Source organism: Mustela nivalis (genome assembly GCF_964662115.1).
Source record: "Mustela nivalis genome assembly, contig: HAP1_SCAFFOLD_1300, whole genome shotgun sequence".
Lineage (NCBI taxonomy): Eukaryota > Metazoa > Chordata > Mammalia > Carnivora > Mustelidae > Mustela > Mustela nivalis.
Window position 1 is genome coordinate 77,620 of NW_028135364.1, and position 18,677 is coordinate 96,296.

The 18,677-nt window shown below is 34.8% G+C and overlaps 1 long non-coding RNA gene across 3 annotated transcripts in view; it reads left to right on the forward strand.

The window, feature by feature from the left end:
- Positions 1-18,677, forward strand: part of LOC309857806 — a 73,822-nt gene that overhangs the window by 34,170 nt on the left and 20,975 nt on the right. For all 3 annotated transcript variants that reach the window (XR_014307917.1, XR_014307918.1, XR_014307919.1), the window contains exons 2-3: positions 2,880-3,028; positions 13,252-13,339. This is a non-coding gene — a long non-coding RNA (uncharacterized lncRNA). The remainder of the gene's footprint in view (positions 1-2,879; positions 3,029-13,251; positions 13,340-18,677) is intronic.

Here is an 18,677-nt window from a genome sequence, read left to right on the forward strand (position 1 = left end):
CCAATTGACATTCTCACCGGTGTGGATTTCCTTTACTCCACTCCTTGTCAATACTTGCTATCTGTTTCTTCTTCATGATAGCCATACGGACAGGTGTGAGATGGTATCTCATTGTGGTTTTGATTTGCATTTCCCTGATAATTAGTGATGGTGAGCATTTTGCGCATTTTTTTTTTCATGTTTTTTCATTTTGTGCATCTGTATGTCTTCTTTGGAAAAATGTCTATTCAGGTCCTCTGGCCCTTTTAAAATCAAGTTGTAGAGGTTTTTTTTTTTTAATATTAAATTGTACACATTCTTTATAATTTTGATATTAACCTTTTATCAGATGTATGTTTTTCTCCCATTCGGTAGGTTGCCTTTTTTTTTTTATGTTTTCCTTAGATTTGCAAAAAACCATTTTAGTTTGATGTAATCTCATCTGTTTACTTTAGCTTTTGTTACCCTTTCCTGAGGAGACTACCCCCTCTCAAATATTTCTGTAGACCAAAGAGCTCACTGACTATGTTTTCTTCTTTCTCAAATTGAGCCTGCTTACATTCTCTCCGAATCCTTTGAATAGGATGCTGTTCTTAATAGATGGGTTCAATATTTGGAGAATATTTGAAACAGGCTTAATATATGTTGAAATGTGTTGGACAATTAACAGGTTAAACTGTAATTAATAGTAGCTGTCAGGGGTTAGAGTCCAAGAAAATGCACTGGGGAATATTTTAATTAAAAAAATTACAATAAAATTTTTAAAAATTGAGAATACATTCTGTATTGTGCCACTCCCTTTCAAGTTCCTGCAGTTCTTAAATTCCTTTAGTCAATAGGAATATCAGAGAGAGAAAGAAAAGAAACTAACAAAGTACTTCATAACCGTATAAGAGATGACTGAGAGGAAAAACGAGAATCTTTTAGGTAATCTTTTACTCATAGGTAAATCCTATGACCACTCAAATGTTTTACACAAACTCTATTTCCACAACAATATTCATGTCAGGAAACATTCTAGCTGTCCCTCCCAATCTAATGAAAATATTATACAGCATTTTGAACAAGATAGTCATGCCATTAATTAATAAAACTACTATTTCAATTAGGTTATTAAAAATAACCTAAATGGGGTGCCTGGGTGGCTCATTGGGTTAAAGGCCTCTGCCTTCGGCTCAGGTCATGGTCTCAGGGTCCTGGGATCGAGCCCTGCATCGGGCTCTCTGCTCAACAGGGAGCCTGCTTCCCTGTCTCTCTCTGCCTCTTTGCCTACTTTTGATCTCTGTATGTCAAGTGAATAAATAAAAAATTTAAAAAATAATAATAACCCAAATGTTCAAAGCCTTCATCTATTTGCTATCAAAAGGGAGTGTTCCACATATCTGAGAGTTGGGAGCACAATTACACATATTTAGCCACTGTAAGTTTAGTGAGTCTCAGAGCCTGTTTTCCTTAATATAATATGAGGAATTTTGTCAATCATAGGAAATTTGAGGGAAGGGGATTAATCCACAAAGGCAATGTTGGCTCCCAAAATGCTAACATACATGTGTGCACAGTGGGAAGAGAGTGTAAAACTTCTGTTGTGTTTTAAAAGTTTAAAGTTTAGTATGAAGATCAACCCCAAGTCATTAATGGAGAAAGGAAGTCTCTGGTGAATTCAGTAAAATAAATCAAGCAAAAGCTACGTAATCACTACACCACGGACTGGTTCACTGATGTACTTGTACACATTTTAGAATGTTTCTGTAACTTTGAATCTGATGCTCTGTGATCTCAAATTTCCTCAAGTATATGTGACATATTGACATTAACTTTCTCCCCCGTTAGTCATGTGTCTGCTAAGCCAGTGTGCACAGAGTAGCAGAGTGAGCCCAAGTGAATCAAGGTCATGTCCCAAAGTCCACCCAGAAAATAAATTCCCTTAAGCCCCGCCCCTCACTGCCAAGTCTTCTGCCTTGGCCTCAGAGGACTTGAACAGCAGTGGGGAATGTGTGAGGTTTTCTGTGCACTTCCTAGTGTGCGAGCCAACAGGGTCGTTCATGCCTCTTCAGTCATACTTCCTCGGCAGCCCCTAGGGCATCACCTCAGGTGCTGAAGCACAGAGAAGAAATTTATGAGAAGAAAGCTTATTGTTATATGGACGATATTGAGGAAAATACTGATAATCTTTTAAAATATATGTATCCTCGAAGAGAGAACATGTATGTCTGACCTAAGAAGATCAACAAACTTACACAGTCTAAAAAGTGTTTCTTACAATAATTTTTTAACCAAATACCAAGATTCCCTAATTTAAGGGTAAAAAAGAAAATAATACTGTGCTTGTCTGCATTTAACCTAATTGAAAGGGAGAAAACCACATCGATTAGTCACATTCAGTATTTTCTTTTTCGAAAATTCAACTGCTGTCATAGACTAGGATAATGATACAGAGATAACGTTGTGTTATTTAGATAAATGAGTCTCTATAGAGAAATTAAGATGATGAAAAACAAAGCAAATATATTTAATATGTCTGTAATAAAATCTATTTATCTATCAACTGTAGTAATGGTAGGTAGTATTTTAAAACCTTTTTAAACACGGGAAATACGTCCAAAGGAAGATGAATCCTTATAACTAATTAACATTGCAAAGTTAGCCAAAGCTATCTGTTTTATCTTTTCAGGGGTTTCTGGTTGTTACTTGACAAGACATTTTATGGTGGGGAAACCCAGACAATGTTTTCTAGGGCCAAATTTGTAGCCCTAGAAAAGGAAAAAATTAGGACACGAGATGTGGCAGATCTCTACAGAGTGTTGGATTGGAAAACATCCCTGTAAGAGGACAAAAATCAGTTGTAGCTAATTTGCTTAGCATGGCCTCAGTTTCATTTAATATCTTTTTGTTTCGTGTAGGGATCTTGGCAAAATTTGCAACGAATCCATAAAGGAAACTGAAAGCAGTTTGATCTTCATCTTCAGTGACAGTCCCACAAAAGTTGAAGAAATATGTTCTGTCTCCAAAGAAGAGTACAGTTGTGCCCTAAAATTAAAACATGATTAAGGTATGACATTTCTTTTAATTCAGTTGCAATGCTTTGTTCTTTCCATTACAGATGATTTCTTCTTTTTTCCCCTCAGTCTCTCTCTTCCTTTTCTTCCTCTCATTAGCAGATTGTCTTTTATAATTGATGTTGTTTACTGTCCTTTCATCAAATATATGCCACATCACTTAGGCCAGCCATCCGACAGGGCACCTAAATACACATTAGAAGGTACTGGGAGCCATGAGTCGCTTTGACCGCCTCATCAGGGAAGTTATAATAAGCATCTTGATGTCACTGAGTGCAATGCCATATTCAAATAATAGCCTTCATCTTTACCCTCTTTAAATATAAAAGTAAACCTTGAAGTCTTTGAAGGACCTAACCAAACAACACACAAATGAAAATAGACCAGTGAGCCTTTGGGGGGAAAATCCTTATGTAAAATCTGTAAAGAATCTTAGCAGTTTTTCAAGAAAGACCTCTAGGTAAATGATGGCTGTGAAGGAGACACATGTTCATCTCAATTTTATGAGGAGTATTATTGTGGGTCCTCTATGCCAGTTTTGTTCCCAGCAGGATTTTTCTTTTCTCATCAAGTTTCAGGGCTATCTACTGTTCTCCATGTGTAAAGCGTATTTAGTGGTCCCACAAAGCTGCACTAATTTAAAAAAAAAAACAACACACACACACACACACACCCCAACAACAACAACAATAAAAAACAACCAAAAAACTTTGTCAAGTGGTCAGACAGACTGGAACTAGAGGATTATAGGTAAGAGGGATAAAATGAAGGGTTGGAAGCTATAATTTCTATTTCTGTGGTGGCAACCGCATCAGCTGTTGGAGTCAGGCAGTTTAAAGAATATGGCTACTTAAGCATAGAGTCTGGGAAGAAGACACTTCAAAATATAACAGTAAGTCAGGCCTCTCGTCGTAAAGATACACTAAATGAGGGGCATCCCTTGCTGGGTCCATTTCCTGCTTGTCCCAGCGTCCCTCTTTCTCACACAAATGTCTTCCACTTCCATTTGATTCCATCCTTGTCTTTGACAAAGCCATCTATTACTTTATATATATACATACATACATATATCTATGTGGGGCGCCTGGGTGGCTCAGTGGGTTAAAGCCTCTGCCTTTGGCTCAGGTCATGATCTCAGCGTCCTGGGATCGAGCCCCACATCATCGGATCCTCTGCTCAGCAGGGAGCCTTCTTCCCTTCTCTGTCTCTCTGCCTGCCTCTCTGCCTACTTGTGATCTCTGTCTGTCAAATACATAAATAAAACCTTTTAAAAAAATAAATAAAAATAAAAGGAGACACTGCATCTCAAAGGGCTTCTCATTTGGCCGAGAATAGTTTGTTCTTGAACAAGATCTGTCGATTTTCAGAAATAGCCCCTCCCTGGAAATGGTTTTAAAGAACGTGTATGTACATATGGGTGTCAGGCAGTCAAATTTATAGATGGAGTAATTTGAAGAATGAATTATTATAGTGACAGGATTGCTTATAAAACGATGAGAAATATAGATGTCTGTCTAGCCTACATAATATTCACTACAATCTTGGGAATTTCATTCCATAATTTGGCCTTATATTTTTATTGGAATTAACAGAATCAGAGGGTTGGTAGAAAGCACAGAAATTTTATAATACAGCTCTCATACTGAAATGAAGAAAATGAAGCCCAGAAAATAGTCTGATCCAAGTCGTTCTGCTTGTCTATAAATGCTGTTGGTTTAATTTTAGTTTTGCATATATTTAGGCAAAGAAAATATTTTCCCAGAAACTAGTTACAAATGTTTGAAAAGAGATATAATCATTAAAATATGTATGTAGTAAAATATAACTATTATTCAATAGTGGATAATATATATTGAAGTTGCCTGAGGATTTTATTCATCTAGGAAAACTTGTTAACATATCTTCTCATCTCTATATATGTATAAAATGTAAAACAGCTCAAATTATCTATATAAATGCACTTTATTTTTGTATACAAGTACAACCCACTTTTGACTTTTTTGTGTTATGATTATATATTACTCACAGTTCTGTAGTTTTAATCAGAACAAAAAGGATTGCCCAGAAGAAACGAAGGTAAGTTATTTCCTAAGTTGGGTTGGAAGTTCAGAAATTCTTTTTAGATTACCAACATTGTGTTCTTTAAAAAAATAAGACAAACTCTTATTTTTTCATTTATGAGTATTTCCATAAGAACTGACAGAAATGGGGGTAGGGAGGAAATCCACAGTAGGTACACAGCTAGACCCTATCATTAGAGGCAATTGGGTGGCATCATATAGGAGATATAGTTTGCTCTTGAAGATGGAATAGGTTTAACGTTAAAAAACAAACAAACAAACAAACAAAAAAACCCACAAGATATTATACATATCAAAAAATATGTTTATAAAACAAAGCTTTTACATTTTTCATTATAACCCCTAAGCTGGCTTTCTAGTTTTTCTAGGATATGAAGGCATTCAAAAAAAAAATCTCACAAAACAAACTGAGGGTTGCTGGGGGGAGGGGGTTTGGGAGAAGGGGGTGGGATTATGGACATTGGGGAGGGTATGTGTTTTGGTGAGTGCTGTGAAGTGTGTAAACCTGGTGATTCACAGACCTGTACCCCTGGGGATAAAAATATATGTTTATAAAAAATAAAAAATTATATTAAAAAAAAAAGAAAGAAAGAAAAGAAAGAAAGAAAGAAGAAAAAGAAAGAAATATTTACTCAGATTAGTGTTGGGAACATCACATAGAAATATTTGTGGTGATGTTACTGGAAATGAGTATTTTTGTAAAGTAAACAAGTAGAATGGCTGAGCTTTAAAAAGCTTGCCACATTGCCTTAAGGTTAAAAATGCCAGTCTAGATGTATCTAAGAAATTGTAATTTGTTTAACTTTTTAGTTCTAAGCATTTTCTGATGCAAATATTTAAAAGATGGCTATGTCTTCCATTAAAAATGAACATTTTGATGAAGTAGTAATACTTAGGTTGTTTTCACTTTCCATAATTAAATGCTACTTGCTACTTATTCAGGGCATACATTTCAGTCCCAAATCATTGAGGACACATCTAAGTAATATAATGTTTTTTGTTTTTTTTTTTTTTAATTAAACAACAATTTTGTGACAGTTTTCAGGTTTAATTTCAATTTGTGTTTTAGGGACTTCAAATTTAGTTAAATAGCATCAAGATGTTAATTGTCTCTATGATCATTATAATTTAAATAACAATATGTAAAATACAGAACATGATAATACAATGAATGCAGACTTATGGAAAAATTGCATTCCTTCATCCAAAAAGTGGGGGAAATCAGGGCAAATGAGGATGAACATGATTATTTTTCCTGGTACTTTTATAGACTGATCTATGAAAGTTGGGTTTGATATACCTTGTCTTAATGGTATATGAAGCAACCTATGGCTGACATCAGAGAGTAGGTGTGTGGTATGTATATTCTTAATAAAGATATCTATGATCCAACATTGCAGAGATAATTAGGCTTCACATAGAACTACCTCTTCTAGAATCTTCTTCAGGGACAAGGAAATGCAGCTATGTATTACCTGCCCCTTCTACAGGTAGTGCCAAAGGATCTAACTCAATGAAAATTCAAATCAAAATGCACAAAAAATACAGGATTGCCAACCTGCTGTTTGTATTGCCAGATAAATTATATATGCACAACAATATTTTCCCATTGTTAATTTTTATGTTGCACAATTATACTGAATTTTGAGTGGCATCTTTAACAAAAGAAACCTAGAAACATCCCTTGGTAACAAAGGAAAAAGTCATTACGTATGCTTGAGAAAACATTTTCAGAGTTATTGTGGGGATTGCTGAAAGACACATTGAAAGATGTTTATGGCTCAAGAATATATTTCACTTAAAAAGTGGGCTGTGCTTTTGTATTTTATCAACTTCATAATCATAAAGGAAACTTAGAAGGAGAAGAAATGTAAGTGAAAATCTTGTGAGGAACAGTAATTATACAGTTAGCAAAGTGACTGCTTATTTTTTCAAGATGAAGTTTCATTTTAAGGAAATAACATTTTTGGGAAAAGAAGTTGATTAACAAAACTGAGCATTCACGCAAGGCAGTGTGCCACATAACTCAAAACGCCAGTGCAAAAACGTCAGCTGGTAGAGGGGATTCAATGCTGGTCTATCATAATTAGGCATATTTTCCCCACTGAGAAGAAGAGCTCTCTTCAAATCTTGAGCGCTAGTGTGGATATGGACATTTGGAATTTGAGAAAAGGGAATTTGATTCATATTCTATGGTTCTATGGCCATGATGGAAGGCTTTGATTTCTCCAGTGGGTATCATGGAAATCACAATAACTATGACCAACTTGTGTTGACTAAATAGGACTTAATTTTTCTCTGGGCCAGGGTTCCTCAACAGAGACACTATTGATATTTTGGACGAGATAATTCTTTGGCATAAGAGATTGTATATTGTAGCACTGTGATTTATAACACTTTTAGTCAGTATCCTTGGCCTCTACTCACCACATGTCAGTAGCATTCCTCTCTCACCACATTGATATTATCAGACATTGCCTTTGGTTGAGAGCCACATGTCTAGACATTTTTCATTTCTTCTCTTATCTCAATGGAAAATGAGTTATGTTGATTTTTTGCATTATCTTTAATAGACATTTTCTATAAAGTACTTTTATGTACTAAGTGAAGAAATGGTTTATAATGTTTATGTCTCTGCAGGTTACAAAAAATAGGAATCTCAATGGTGTATCCATTACTTGAAACATTAAATATTGGATTAAAAATACACAGATTATAAGGGATACTGAATGTGAACTCACACTTTGTGCCATACCTGAAAACTTGCACTGTAAGCCAAGTAAATTAATGCAGGTATGCTTGTGATTGGACATGAAAAATTTCTTCTTGTGTATTATAGTTAACTATAGCAATACATTTTCAGAGGTAACTTTCTGCAGCAGAGAACAAATTAAGACCCTACCAGATACTTTTTCATGGAGTCCTGATTATAGCAGGACAGTGGCCCTCATTGCGCTATCCATCTACTAAAGCACAATTTCCCTGGAACGGCTCACCAAATACTGAAAACAAAAGCAAAACATCTGCAGAGAACTTGGGAAATCATCATCAAAATGGGCTGATAGCCATGTATTTAAAATGTGGATTATCAACTATTTTTTTTAACTAACAACAATGAGATGGTAGAGAATTATTAACTTGATACGTTTTGGGGACTTGAGGGGTTTTTCGGTGGAAATCTACTGATAGGAAAGGAAAAAAAAAAAGCTACGTGGAAGTCTCAGAAGCAAGCCATCAAAAGAGAAATATGCAGGAAATAAGGAACCCCAAGTTTTTAGAGCATAGGGGAAAAAATGTGTTGGTAGTATTGATCCACTGGTCTTCTAAAAACTGTGAAAGTCATTAAGCCAATACGTCTTAGCTTGGTTTAGCTTTAACGCCCCCCCCCCAAAAAAACCCTATATGAATGATTTCAATGTATTAAATGATGTTTTATTTAGCTTTTGTATACAATTATAAGTGTATGTGGCTTCCCCAGTGAGTACCTGGAAAACTGAGCCAATTTGCCTTTCCTTCTTTTTTTTTTTTTAATTTTTTTTTAAAGATTTTATTCATTTATTTGACAGAGATCACAAGTAGGCAGAGAGGCAGGCAGAGAGAGAGGAGAAAGCAGATTCCCTGCTGAACAGAGAGCCAGATGGATGCGGAGCTTGACCCCAGGACTCTGGGATCATGACCTGAGCCAAAGGCAGAGGCTTTAACCCATTGAGCCACCCAAGCACCCCTGCCTTTCCTTCTTGATGGCATTCATGTACTATCTCCAAGCTTTTTAAGATTGCCTACTTAAAAACCCTCTACTAATGATATGGAGGCATTAAAATTTAAATACAACTAATATTTATTTTTTATTATATTTTTCAGACTTGAGATTTATAAAAAGTCTCTGGATCCATGAAAGATAAAATAACAGGTTTGCCTTTTACAGACCTCGAGTCCTACACTAAGAATAGATACAGGCTGAGTTCCTTTCTAGCATGAATTCGATTATCACTGAACATATAGCCATGAATCTATAATGCCAAGAGTTAGACATAACACTTGGAAGGCTTATAGCTCCAACTTGTAGTAATGAAATTATAAGATAGAGTTATGCTTATAGCTTTTTCTTTCTTTAAAAGAACTCAGTAACGGTACTTTTTTTTTTTTTTAATCTGCAGTGAAGTCTTTCCCTGGTAACACATAAACAGAAAAGTGAATATGAGGACTTATCATTGTTACTGAATTTTAAAAGTAATAAAACATTTTTATAGAAGATACGTAGGAAATTGAAAATATAATTTCCTTTGCCAATGCATTATGTCACTATTTCTTGCAACTTAATTACTAAAGGATGATTTTAATAATCACACATTTTCTAGGGCAAAATTTCCCAAGCTTTTGCAAATCAGAATTACTCTGAAGACGTGTTAAAATATAGATTGCTGGGTTTCAAGCCCAGCAATAGGCAGGGCCCGAGAACTGCATTTCTTGCAAGTGCTCAGGTAATCCAGGCTCAAAAAGGCCCATGGCTTTAGACACATACTTATTTCTGATCTAGCTTCTTACTGTGCTTAGTAACTTTCTCTTTATTGAAAATGGGAAGGCCCACTTAAATGTAAATATGTTAAAAGAGTTGTATATATTTCAGTTTACTCATCAGTAGTAGACCAAATCAGATTTGTCACTGAGAGGAATGACTTATAACAGTGGATGTTTTTAATAAAAGGTTCTCCACACAGCATTGAAAGACAGGAAACCCTAAAGGGAAAAAGAAAACTGATAAAACTACACTCAAACAGGGCTTTAAATTAGCTAAAAAGTTTTTTTTTTTTTTAATCCTGCCTGCTTAGAAAGTAAAAGTACACTTTCTCACACTTAGCAAACGCTTAGTTATCAATATTTTGTTCATATTTTTCCTTAGTCATCCTTTTTCCACTTGCCAGAAAAGAATTAATCATTCTCACCATTCAGCGTCCCCCCCAACCACAGTATACAATTGTTCTTGCCCTTACATATTATACAGCTTAAAAATGTACAGCGCGACCCTACTAATTCAGTACTTTTATTTAAACTTTGGCAAGGTCCCATTAAATTTAAGATGTCATTACACTACAGGACATTAACTATACTGAATAAATTACTCAGGATTCTAAACAATCGTTTCAAAGGCCTGTTACCTACAGTTGTACAGGCTGTGCACTGCACAACTTCTGGAGGCACCTTTGATCTAGATGATGATGTGAATGGTACTCTCTGGAATTGTGTGATCAGGTGTTCTTAGTCAGAAACAATAGGCCATGTTTAATAAGACAGACATAAAGTTCTTGTTTTAACTCCAAAATTCTTGGAGAATTGCAGAAGAATTGCACATGTGATTGTGTCTGATTTAGTTGACTGCTGTTAGCTCAATATGGGTCAATAATAATCCACACCTTTCCACAAAAACCGTGAAAAGCTTAGTGTTTCAGTGAATTGGGTTTCTGGTGTGAGGGAAATGAGAAGTCTCTTAGCTTCGTAGCTGGTAGAATGAATCCAGAGCTGACCATTTCTCAGATACTATTTTCAATCCTGCCTTGTTTGGAGGTAAACCAAGGTACCAACTGCGAATGTTCATTTACAAACAGCACTTAAACAGATGTTCCACACTCAGCATAATAACTGAGAACCTTAGAAAAGAAAGAAATTGTTGAATTTTTTTCAGTTAACCTCATTGACCTGTGAACAAATACATACCGGTTTTGCCAGTGAGGTATGCCAAAATAGCACCTTGATTCTGGCTTTGGAATGGCTTTATGGACTTTTTGATAACTTCTAGCCTTCGACAACACAGCAGGGGAAGCTGAGAAGGGAGTTATTTTTAGCTGAATACTGGAAAATCATCATCCAGTTTCCTCTGCTCAGTCACTAATAACCACAGACAGCCTTAAAAAGAGTTGTTGATTAATCTGTGTTTAAACATTTTATTTTTTTCTTAATGCTGGGATTCAGAAACACTTACAGTTAAACCTTGCCGTCTGCTTCTTCTTAGAAGACCAACTTCTGCTGATAATACCTATGAACACTTTATCGATGCTTTATAAAACTAGCAGTATAAGGCTTTGAGAGTGTCCACTTTTTGTTTCCCACCCATTTTAACAATCCTAGCCCATCCTCTTCCGCAGAAGCAAATGTACAAATGTGGAGACACTTCTGCATGAAGACCGAGTTCATAATGTGCATCCAAAGCACTGACATTGATGCCGTATCCATGGTTTTCAAAGGGGAGGGTAATCTGTGATAACAAAATTGTATCCCTTCCTTCCTGCAATTACCTCACTATCCTCACAGCCTTGACATCTGGAAACCCACAGCTACAGTAGCAGCTGCGATTCCTGTTGTACAACAGGAAGTTGACTACACATTCCAAAGCGCCCTCATTGTTTTGATATTTTTCTGGCTGCTTAAGAAGCTTGGATATTGGAGCACACTATTGTGTCCCAATCGCAGTTTGGAACCGTACACCAAAGAGTATCTTGTCACAGTCTGAACCACTTCTACATATGGAAGCTTGACTTTTTCTTCATGACTGATGACTGTTCATTGTGGTCATGGTCCAGAGTTAACCATGTTTGACATTGCACACTTTATTAGAGAATTAACTGATTGTACTCATAATTGCACTCTTTTCCAGAGTTTATTTGATGGTTTCACCTCCGCCATAATTTTCTCAAGTAATCAGCATGGAAGGAGTCTTCTGCAAAGATGTGCTTCTATCTAAATACTTGGAAGAGAATTGATTGTTTGAAGTTACAAATTGATTCTCATAGTATTGTGGGAAGCACTATGCCTTGCATTTGCTCACAGAGGGTCTCACTTAACAGAGATTTTCAGATCCTTATCAGTCTGCTAGAAATCAAGAGATTTCCAAAAGGAGTGCAGAATTACTAGTATTGGGCAAACACAATTGTATTTTATCTTCACTAAATGTCTGAAACTGTTTTGTGTTTTTGAGCCAGTAAAATTATAATGTTGTTTATTCAGAATTCCTTTATTCCTTAGAAAGAATCAAAAGAAATAAGTATTGTGTTGTTTTACTGTTAATTTATCTTTAAAGTGGCTACAAAGAATAGCTATCTTCATTATAAGAGCATTTGTGCTTTTTTTTGACTCATCAAATTAAGAATGAAATAGATTTTAGTAACACCCTACAATTGCCTTATTAATCAAAATTATTACCAATGATCTCCTTGAAGCTAAACTGGTTTGCTGTGGAACAGGCTGAGGATTGCTGTTCAAATTCAGAGCATAACTCTGCAAAAACATACTGACATAAGATTTTTATTTATTTAATTTACAAATTTTACTAAGGTTTTCCTCTTTCCTATATTTCCCCCCAAACGTAACAATATCCCCCATTGTATATTTTTATTTGCCTTAATCTCCAATTTAATTTAATTTTTCTTTTTGCTCAATTACTTCTTCTGGAAGTTTATACTCATAAGTGATGAAATCTCAATCTCTCTCTCTTTCATAATTAAATAGTTGATTTAAAATAATTTTTCATGTCCTCTATTCTAGTGACTATAATCTCTGGTATTGCCTTCTGGTTAGAAATATTTTTACACTGGGTTTATAATAAATTTCCTGTAATACTGATTCCGTGTATGCTTAAGCATTTTGTCAGTTTTATACAAATATTCCTCTGATAAGCAGAAGTTATTGTGTCTTCTCCTAGTATTTTAATACTCCAGTGTATACTGAGTGTTTAAATAACCATAAAAGCAATATTTGTTTGCATAGTTATTGGCTTGTTTACCATCAGTGCTCCAGAAAATCTTGCTAGGCAATCTGCTTGGGGCTGATACTTATATAACCATTAGCAATTACGGATTCCAGAAAGTTGTTGGCGTGATTTTTTTTTTTTTTAAATCTCAAAATCAGATACAAAATATACAGTGTATTCCTCGGGTAGTTTTTTGTTGCTATTCATGCTCTAGCCTTTACTTGTTATCTTAACTGTAATTCACTTTTCCTCAAAGTGCACTGAGTAATAGGAAATTCTATATCAAACTTGGGTTCTTCCTAGACATTCACAGACAGATGCATTATTTTCAAAATTAGCAAAGCAGAATTATTTTTATATGATGGTGCTTTTACACATCATTTATGTTTTGCAGGGGTATGGGTAATGTGCCAGTGATGTGCTTTTCATTGTCGAGGAATCCATCTACTACACAAAAGAGGCACGGGTACACCATCCAGCAGGTGGGGACTTCTGTCATCTACCATATGTATTGAGCTCTGGGGGAGATAAAGAAGAATGTGTCCTATGGGACACTGCCTTCAGGGTGGTTACACTCTAGAGTCTGTACTAATAATATGCCACCAATGGGCAACAACAAAAGCTAGGCAAAGACTTTTTAACAGTAACCTCTCCATTCGTCCCCACACTGGGACAGGAAACAAAAGAAGCCTCCGTGGCTCCTGAATACAAACCACTCTCTGAAATAGTTAGAAGAACAGCATTAATGAAGAGTTCAGGTACAAGCTTTGGTTGTGATTTTGTTTGCTTATGGATGGGTGTTTTGTAGAAAAGCCTGATGCATTTAAATTGTCCTTTGAGCATGACCTGCACCAGAAATAGTGCTGAATAAGCTTTTTTTCTTTTTCTCTCGTTTTTTAAATGACTTAATTTTCAAAACTGTCAGAAAGTTGACTTTTAGAATTGTGTTATGTCATTATAGAACCCAATTATCAAGGAAGAAAAAATAAATACTATTTGTGCATATGACATTTCACTTTTAAACTATTTCCAACCTGACTTTAGTAGTTTATTATCAAAATTTTAGCAGATAGTAGGATTTGACAGAATAAAAATATGATTTTTGGCCTTTAAGTATACTACTTCAGTCATCCCCAAAATTTCACCTTGAAAAGAAACTGGAAATAGTTCTTATGTGTGAGAACAGAGAAAAGAAGCAAATGATATTTATATAATATTAGATTCAATCTTGGCAAAAATATTCTTAACTTGGGATCTGTTTTTTTTTAAATTACCTCTCATTTTTTAAAATTAAAAGAATCAAAATGTGAATACTTAAGGCCTAAGGTTTAATGGATTCTGGAAACTATCACTGGCATCCTGCAGTCTAAAAACAATATTTGTTTTTTACATGAATTTATAATGAGCTATCAGGACTATGTGCAAATCACAATGAGTAATTCTTACTGTCGGATTTTCTAAAGAACAAGACATAATGAATCCATTATGAACATCTCCCAGATTATGTTCCCCTTAAAATGTAACATATATACGTAGAATTTAAAGCTAAAAAATTGTTCATTATCACAGGTTTTCAATAATTAAGAGACTTGCTCAGGAGAGAATTCACTGTGAATTCACTGATTTTGCAAATGATTTTATTACATAAATTTTATTACAAATTACTAGCTCGTGAGGTTTCTCACAGAGGTCAAACATATGTTTATGTTCTGCTAAGTCTTAAAAGCAAAATATGTCCTTATTCTTTAAGAAACGTGTACAAAAGAAGAGAAGAAAACAACAGTGTTCTTAATTCCTAAAATACAAATGCCAGTAAACACATCAAGACATTTGGAATTAGAGTCTAGTCACTTTAAACCCAGATGTGTGTATTTTGAGCACATTTTTTTTGAGCACTACATAGTCATAAAGTAACCTAAAATAACAATGAAAGAAAACTAAGCTCTGCTGATAAAATACACTTTACTTTTTATGTGGCGTTAACAAAATGACTTAGATGGAAAATGAAATCTGTCTTAGCTTAAGACAGAAGCACAAAGACATTTCCCTTCTGGACAACAGACTTTGGCATTGAAAGATCAAAGGAACAATTTTATCTGCATTGTGACTACAGACCAAAAAATTTTACAGTATTCCTGTCTCCATGCTAGAGCTTATGTGTCTTTAATGGCATTTAAATTATAGCCCTACTGCATTCAAGTAGTCAAAACACCACGTCATCTGATGAGACACCATATTATAATCTGTCAGTATGTCTCATTTAAAAATTCTCCTATACTGTACTTGCCCTCATTTTTCTCTTTTGCTGGAAAAATGGAGCAAATTGTTTTTTAAACTGGGTTTATGAGTTGACCTAATCAAGCTAGACAAAAGACATACTTTGGTTTATACTATTTTAACTTAATTAATTTAAACCAATTTGTGGATTTTTTTCCCCTTGTTATTGTGATAACCCCTCTCCACATTTTTTTGCTTGTTTGTTTTTAGGGTTTTAATCTTTCTTAGATATGAAATGATACATGGTTTATTATAGACAAATATGAAGTGAAAATCAAGAATGTGTGTCCATTAAAGAATAATAGCTAAAATATTTTGTTCTTAAAGCAAAGTATTTTATGTTAAGATTATTATATATAAACGGAAGGAGCTGTTCTCTGCATTTTTGTGTATCACACAAATATAAATGGTGTTTCAAATGTTAATGGAGAAACAAGTTTTGAATGTGTTCCTTTAACGTAATGTTTATTGTAGTGATTTACCAATCAAAACTTTCTGAAAATGAGTATTTCACTTAGAATGGCCTTGCAGATGGGAAAATAAGGTGTTTCATTTTTTACAGAAACAGTTCTTTTCTCAAAAATATAAAAATTTGGGGATGCCTAGGTGGCTCAGTCAATTAAGCAGCTGCCTTCAGCTCAGGTCATGATCCCAGAGTTCTGGGATCGAGCCCCACACTGAGCCCCTGCTCAGCAGAGTCTGCTTCTCTCTCTCCCTCTGCCTGCCTCTCTGCCAGCTTGTGTGTGCGCTCTTTCCCTCTGTCAAATAAATAAATAAAATCTTTAAAATATATCTATGCATATATATTTTTTAAGAACTTCATTAAAAAAATCAGCAAGAATATGTAATCAATTATATTATACCTTAACACTATCCAGTATTATCTATATTTATAAATGGTTATAACAGATATTTTAAAAAGCAATATTTATTTTCTCTAAAAGTGTATTAGATTAGTAACTGACAGATAACTTTGTTTCCATGTTTCAAAAATATATCATGAGAATTTCATGAACTTTCAACTAGACTTACCTAAGTTTTTAAAATAATATTTTTAGGGGCGCCTGGGTGACTCAGTGGGTTAAAGCTTCTGCCTTAGGCTCAGGTCATGATCCCAGGGTCCTGGGATCAAGCCCTGCATCAGCCTGCTTCCCCCTCTCTCTCTCTGCCTGCCTCTCTGACTACTTATAATCTCTGTCTGTCAAATAAATAAATAAAATCTTAAAAAAATAAAAATAAAATAAAATAATATTTTTAAATCAAATTAAGTTTGAGATACAAGATGCTTGTTGCCATAAGTGACTTTAATGTCACCATGGGAGGCTTTTTTTTTTTTTAAGATTTTATTTGCCAGAGAGAGAGAGTACACACAAGCAGGCAGAAAGCAGGTGTCCCTTTTTTTAATGAAAGTGACACTACCTTAGGTCAGCTTCAACCGAAAACACTTATATTAGATTATGTCCATCTGTTTTGGAAAGAGCCAACCATTACAAGTAAATTGATTCTTAATTTTCAAACAATTTTAAACAAATTTTATTCCTAATAATTTTGTGTAGAAAATCACAGTAGAGTATGCTGTGCACTACATATTGCGTAGGAATGATGGGAATCACCAGACATACAGTAGTTTGAGAAGTTAGATCTTTTTCCCAATCTAGATGTGCCAGGAATTGTTCAACATATTTTATTTATCTGAGGAACCTCAGAAGATATTTACTGAGCTTGGGACAATTTAATATATCATTTTTTCATGGAGTCAGGATTGGATGTCTCCATACTTAGTTAATATATGACAAGAAATCATGACAAATATTTAATTTTCAGAATTTGATGTAGCTAAGTGGGGCCCTATAGTGTAATATTTTGATTTAGGATGTGTATTTTTTTCTTAGGTAACCAAAACAAACAAACAAACAACAACAACAACAAAAAAAACCAGTGATTTTTAGGGGTGAAAGAATAGGGTAGAATAAAAAAAATTCTCCATGTATGAGAAATAGTTGACTTTATATCCCCACTCTCTTCTATCCTAAAACCCAAGATATATCCTAGAATTATTTCTAGGAGTCTACCATTTGTTAAATACAAAAAATTATTGCAATGCAAGAATTTGAACAGTAGAATTAGAGTTAGAATTAAGAATTAGAACGTATGGAAAGTTTGCTTCTCCCCTTTCTCCCTTCTTCCCCAGAAGTTATAGTTACCCAGTCCATTACATATGAAGTTGTGCAAAGCGTGTACTTTACAAATGCACAAGATGTGTACTTTCATATTCAGCTGGGCCCGATATGAATGATGTCCTTTGAAGTGTGCAGTGTAACTTACACAGATTTTCACAATGGCTCTGCCACTTTTGAGACTTATTTTGGGATTATCTTTTTATGTATGTGTGATAGTTTTGCTTGTGTAGAGCTTTGAAAAAATGACATTTTCTAATAGCCTTACTAGCACTAGCTTTTTTCACTAAATATGTTGCTAAGGGCCATGGACATTATTGCATATAATAATATGTTTGTTTACTTCACCGCTATACAGTATTCAATTGTGCAAATACCCTCAATTTCTTTTTCTATTCTCTTCTTTGACATTTGAGTTATTGTCTGCTTTACAGTTAAACATGCTGTTGCTATAAATATCCTTACATATGTCCTTTGGTGCACATGGGAGAGAAATGTTCTAATGGACTAGAATGGGAATTTTGGAGTCTAAAAGGTTATAGATGGAATAAGGGTGTATGTGAAAAGTGAAATTTTAAAGATCTGATGAGGGTATATAAAGAATATTATGATACTCAGTTACATAAGACTTTCCTTAAAGGACCCGATTGTAAATACTCGCAGCATTTGTATGAGTACTCTTTGTGTACAGACCTCAGTTCCATTTATAGGGAGCTATTTGGGTGTTTCTATAAAATGCCTGCCTTGCTAAATCAATCAATCATTCTAGTCCAAACCCATTAGCTAGAAGAAGAAGCAAACCCAGAAGCCATTTTGGTTATCGTAACATAGATTAAATGAATTTATTTTAAACTCAGAAAATGGGGATTAAAATGAGATGATTCAGCCAAAACAAAAATGATCAATTTTACTCCCCTTTCCACATCCCGTTCAGATTATTTTTGGACATACTGAATACACACCAAAAACAAGATTGTGATTACGATTCTAAGGAGGCAGGGAAATGTACTGACAATTATTAGATAGGAAGATTTTTTTATGATGTAAAAGATATGTATAACCTAAAATTTAGACCGTTTTTAGTGTACAGTTCAGTGGCATCAAATACATTAAAATCCTTGTGCAGGCATCACCGCCATTCATCTCTGGAACATTTTTTCATCTTCCTAAACCAAAACTCCATGTCCATTAAGCAAGAACTCTGCATTCCATCCTTCCCTGCTCCAGTCCTGGCAATCACCATTCTACCTTCTGTCTCCATGAACTTGACTACTCTAGCTACCCCAAGCGGCATCATACGGTGTTTGTCCTCTTGGGATTGGCTTATTTTACTTAGCATCTTCAAGGTTCATCAATGATGTAACAA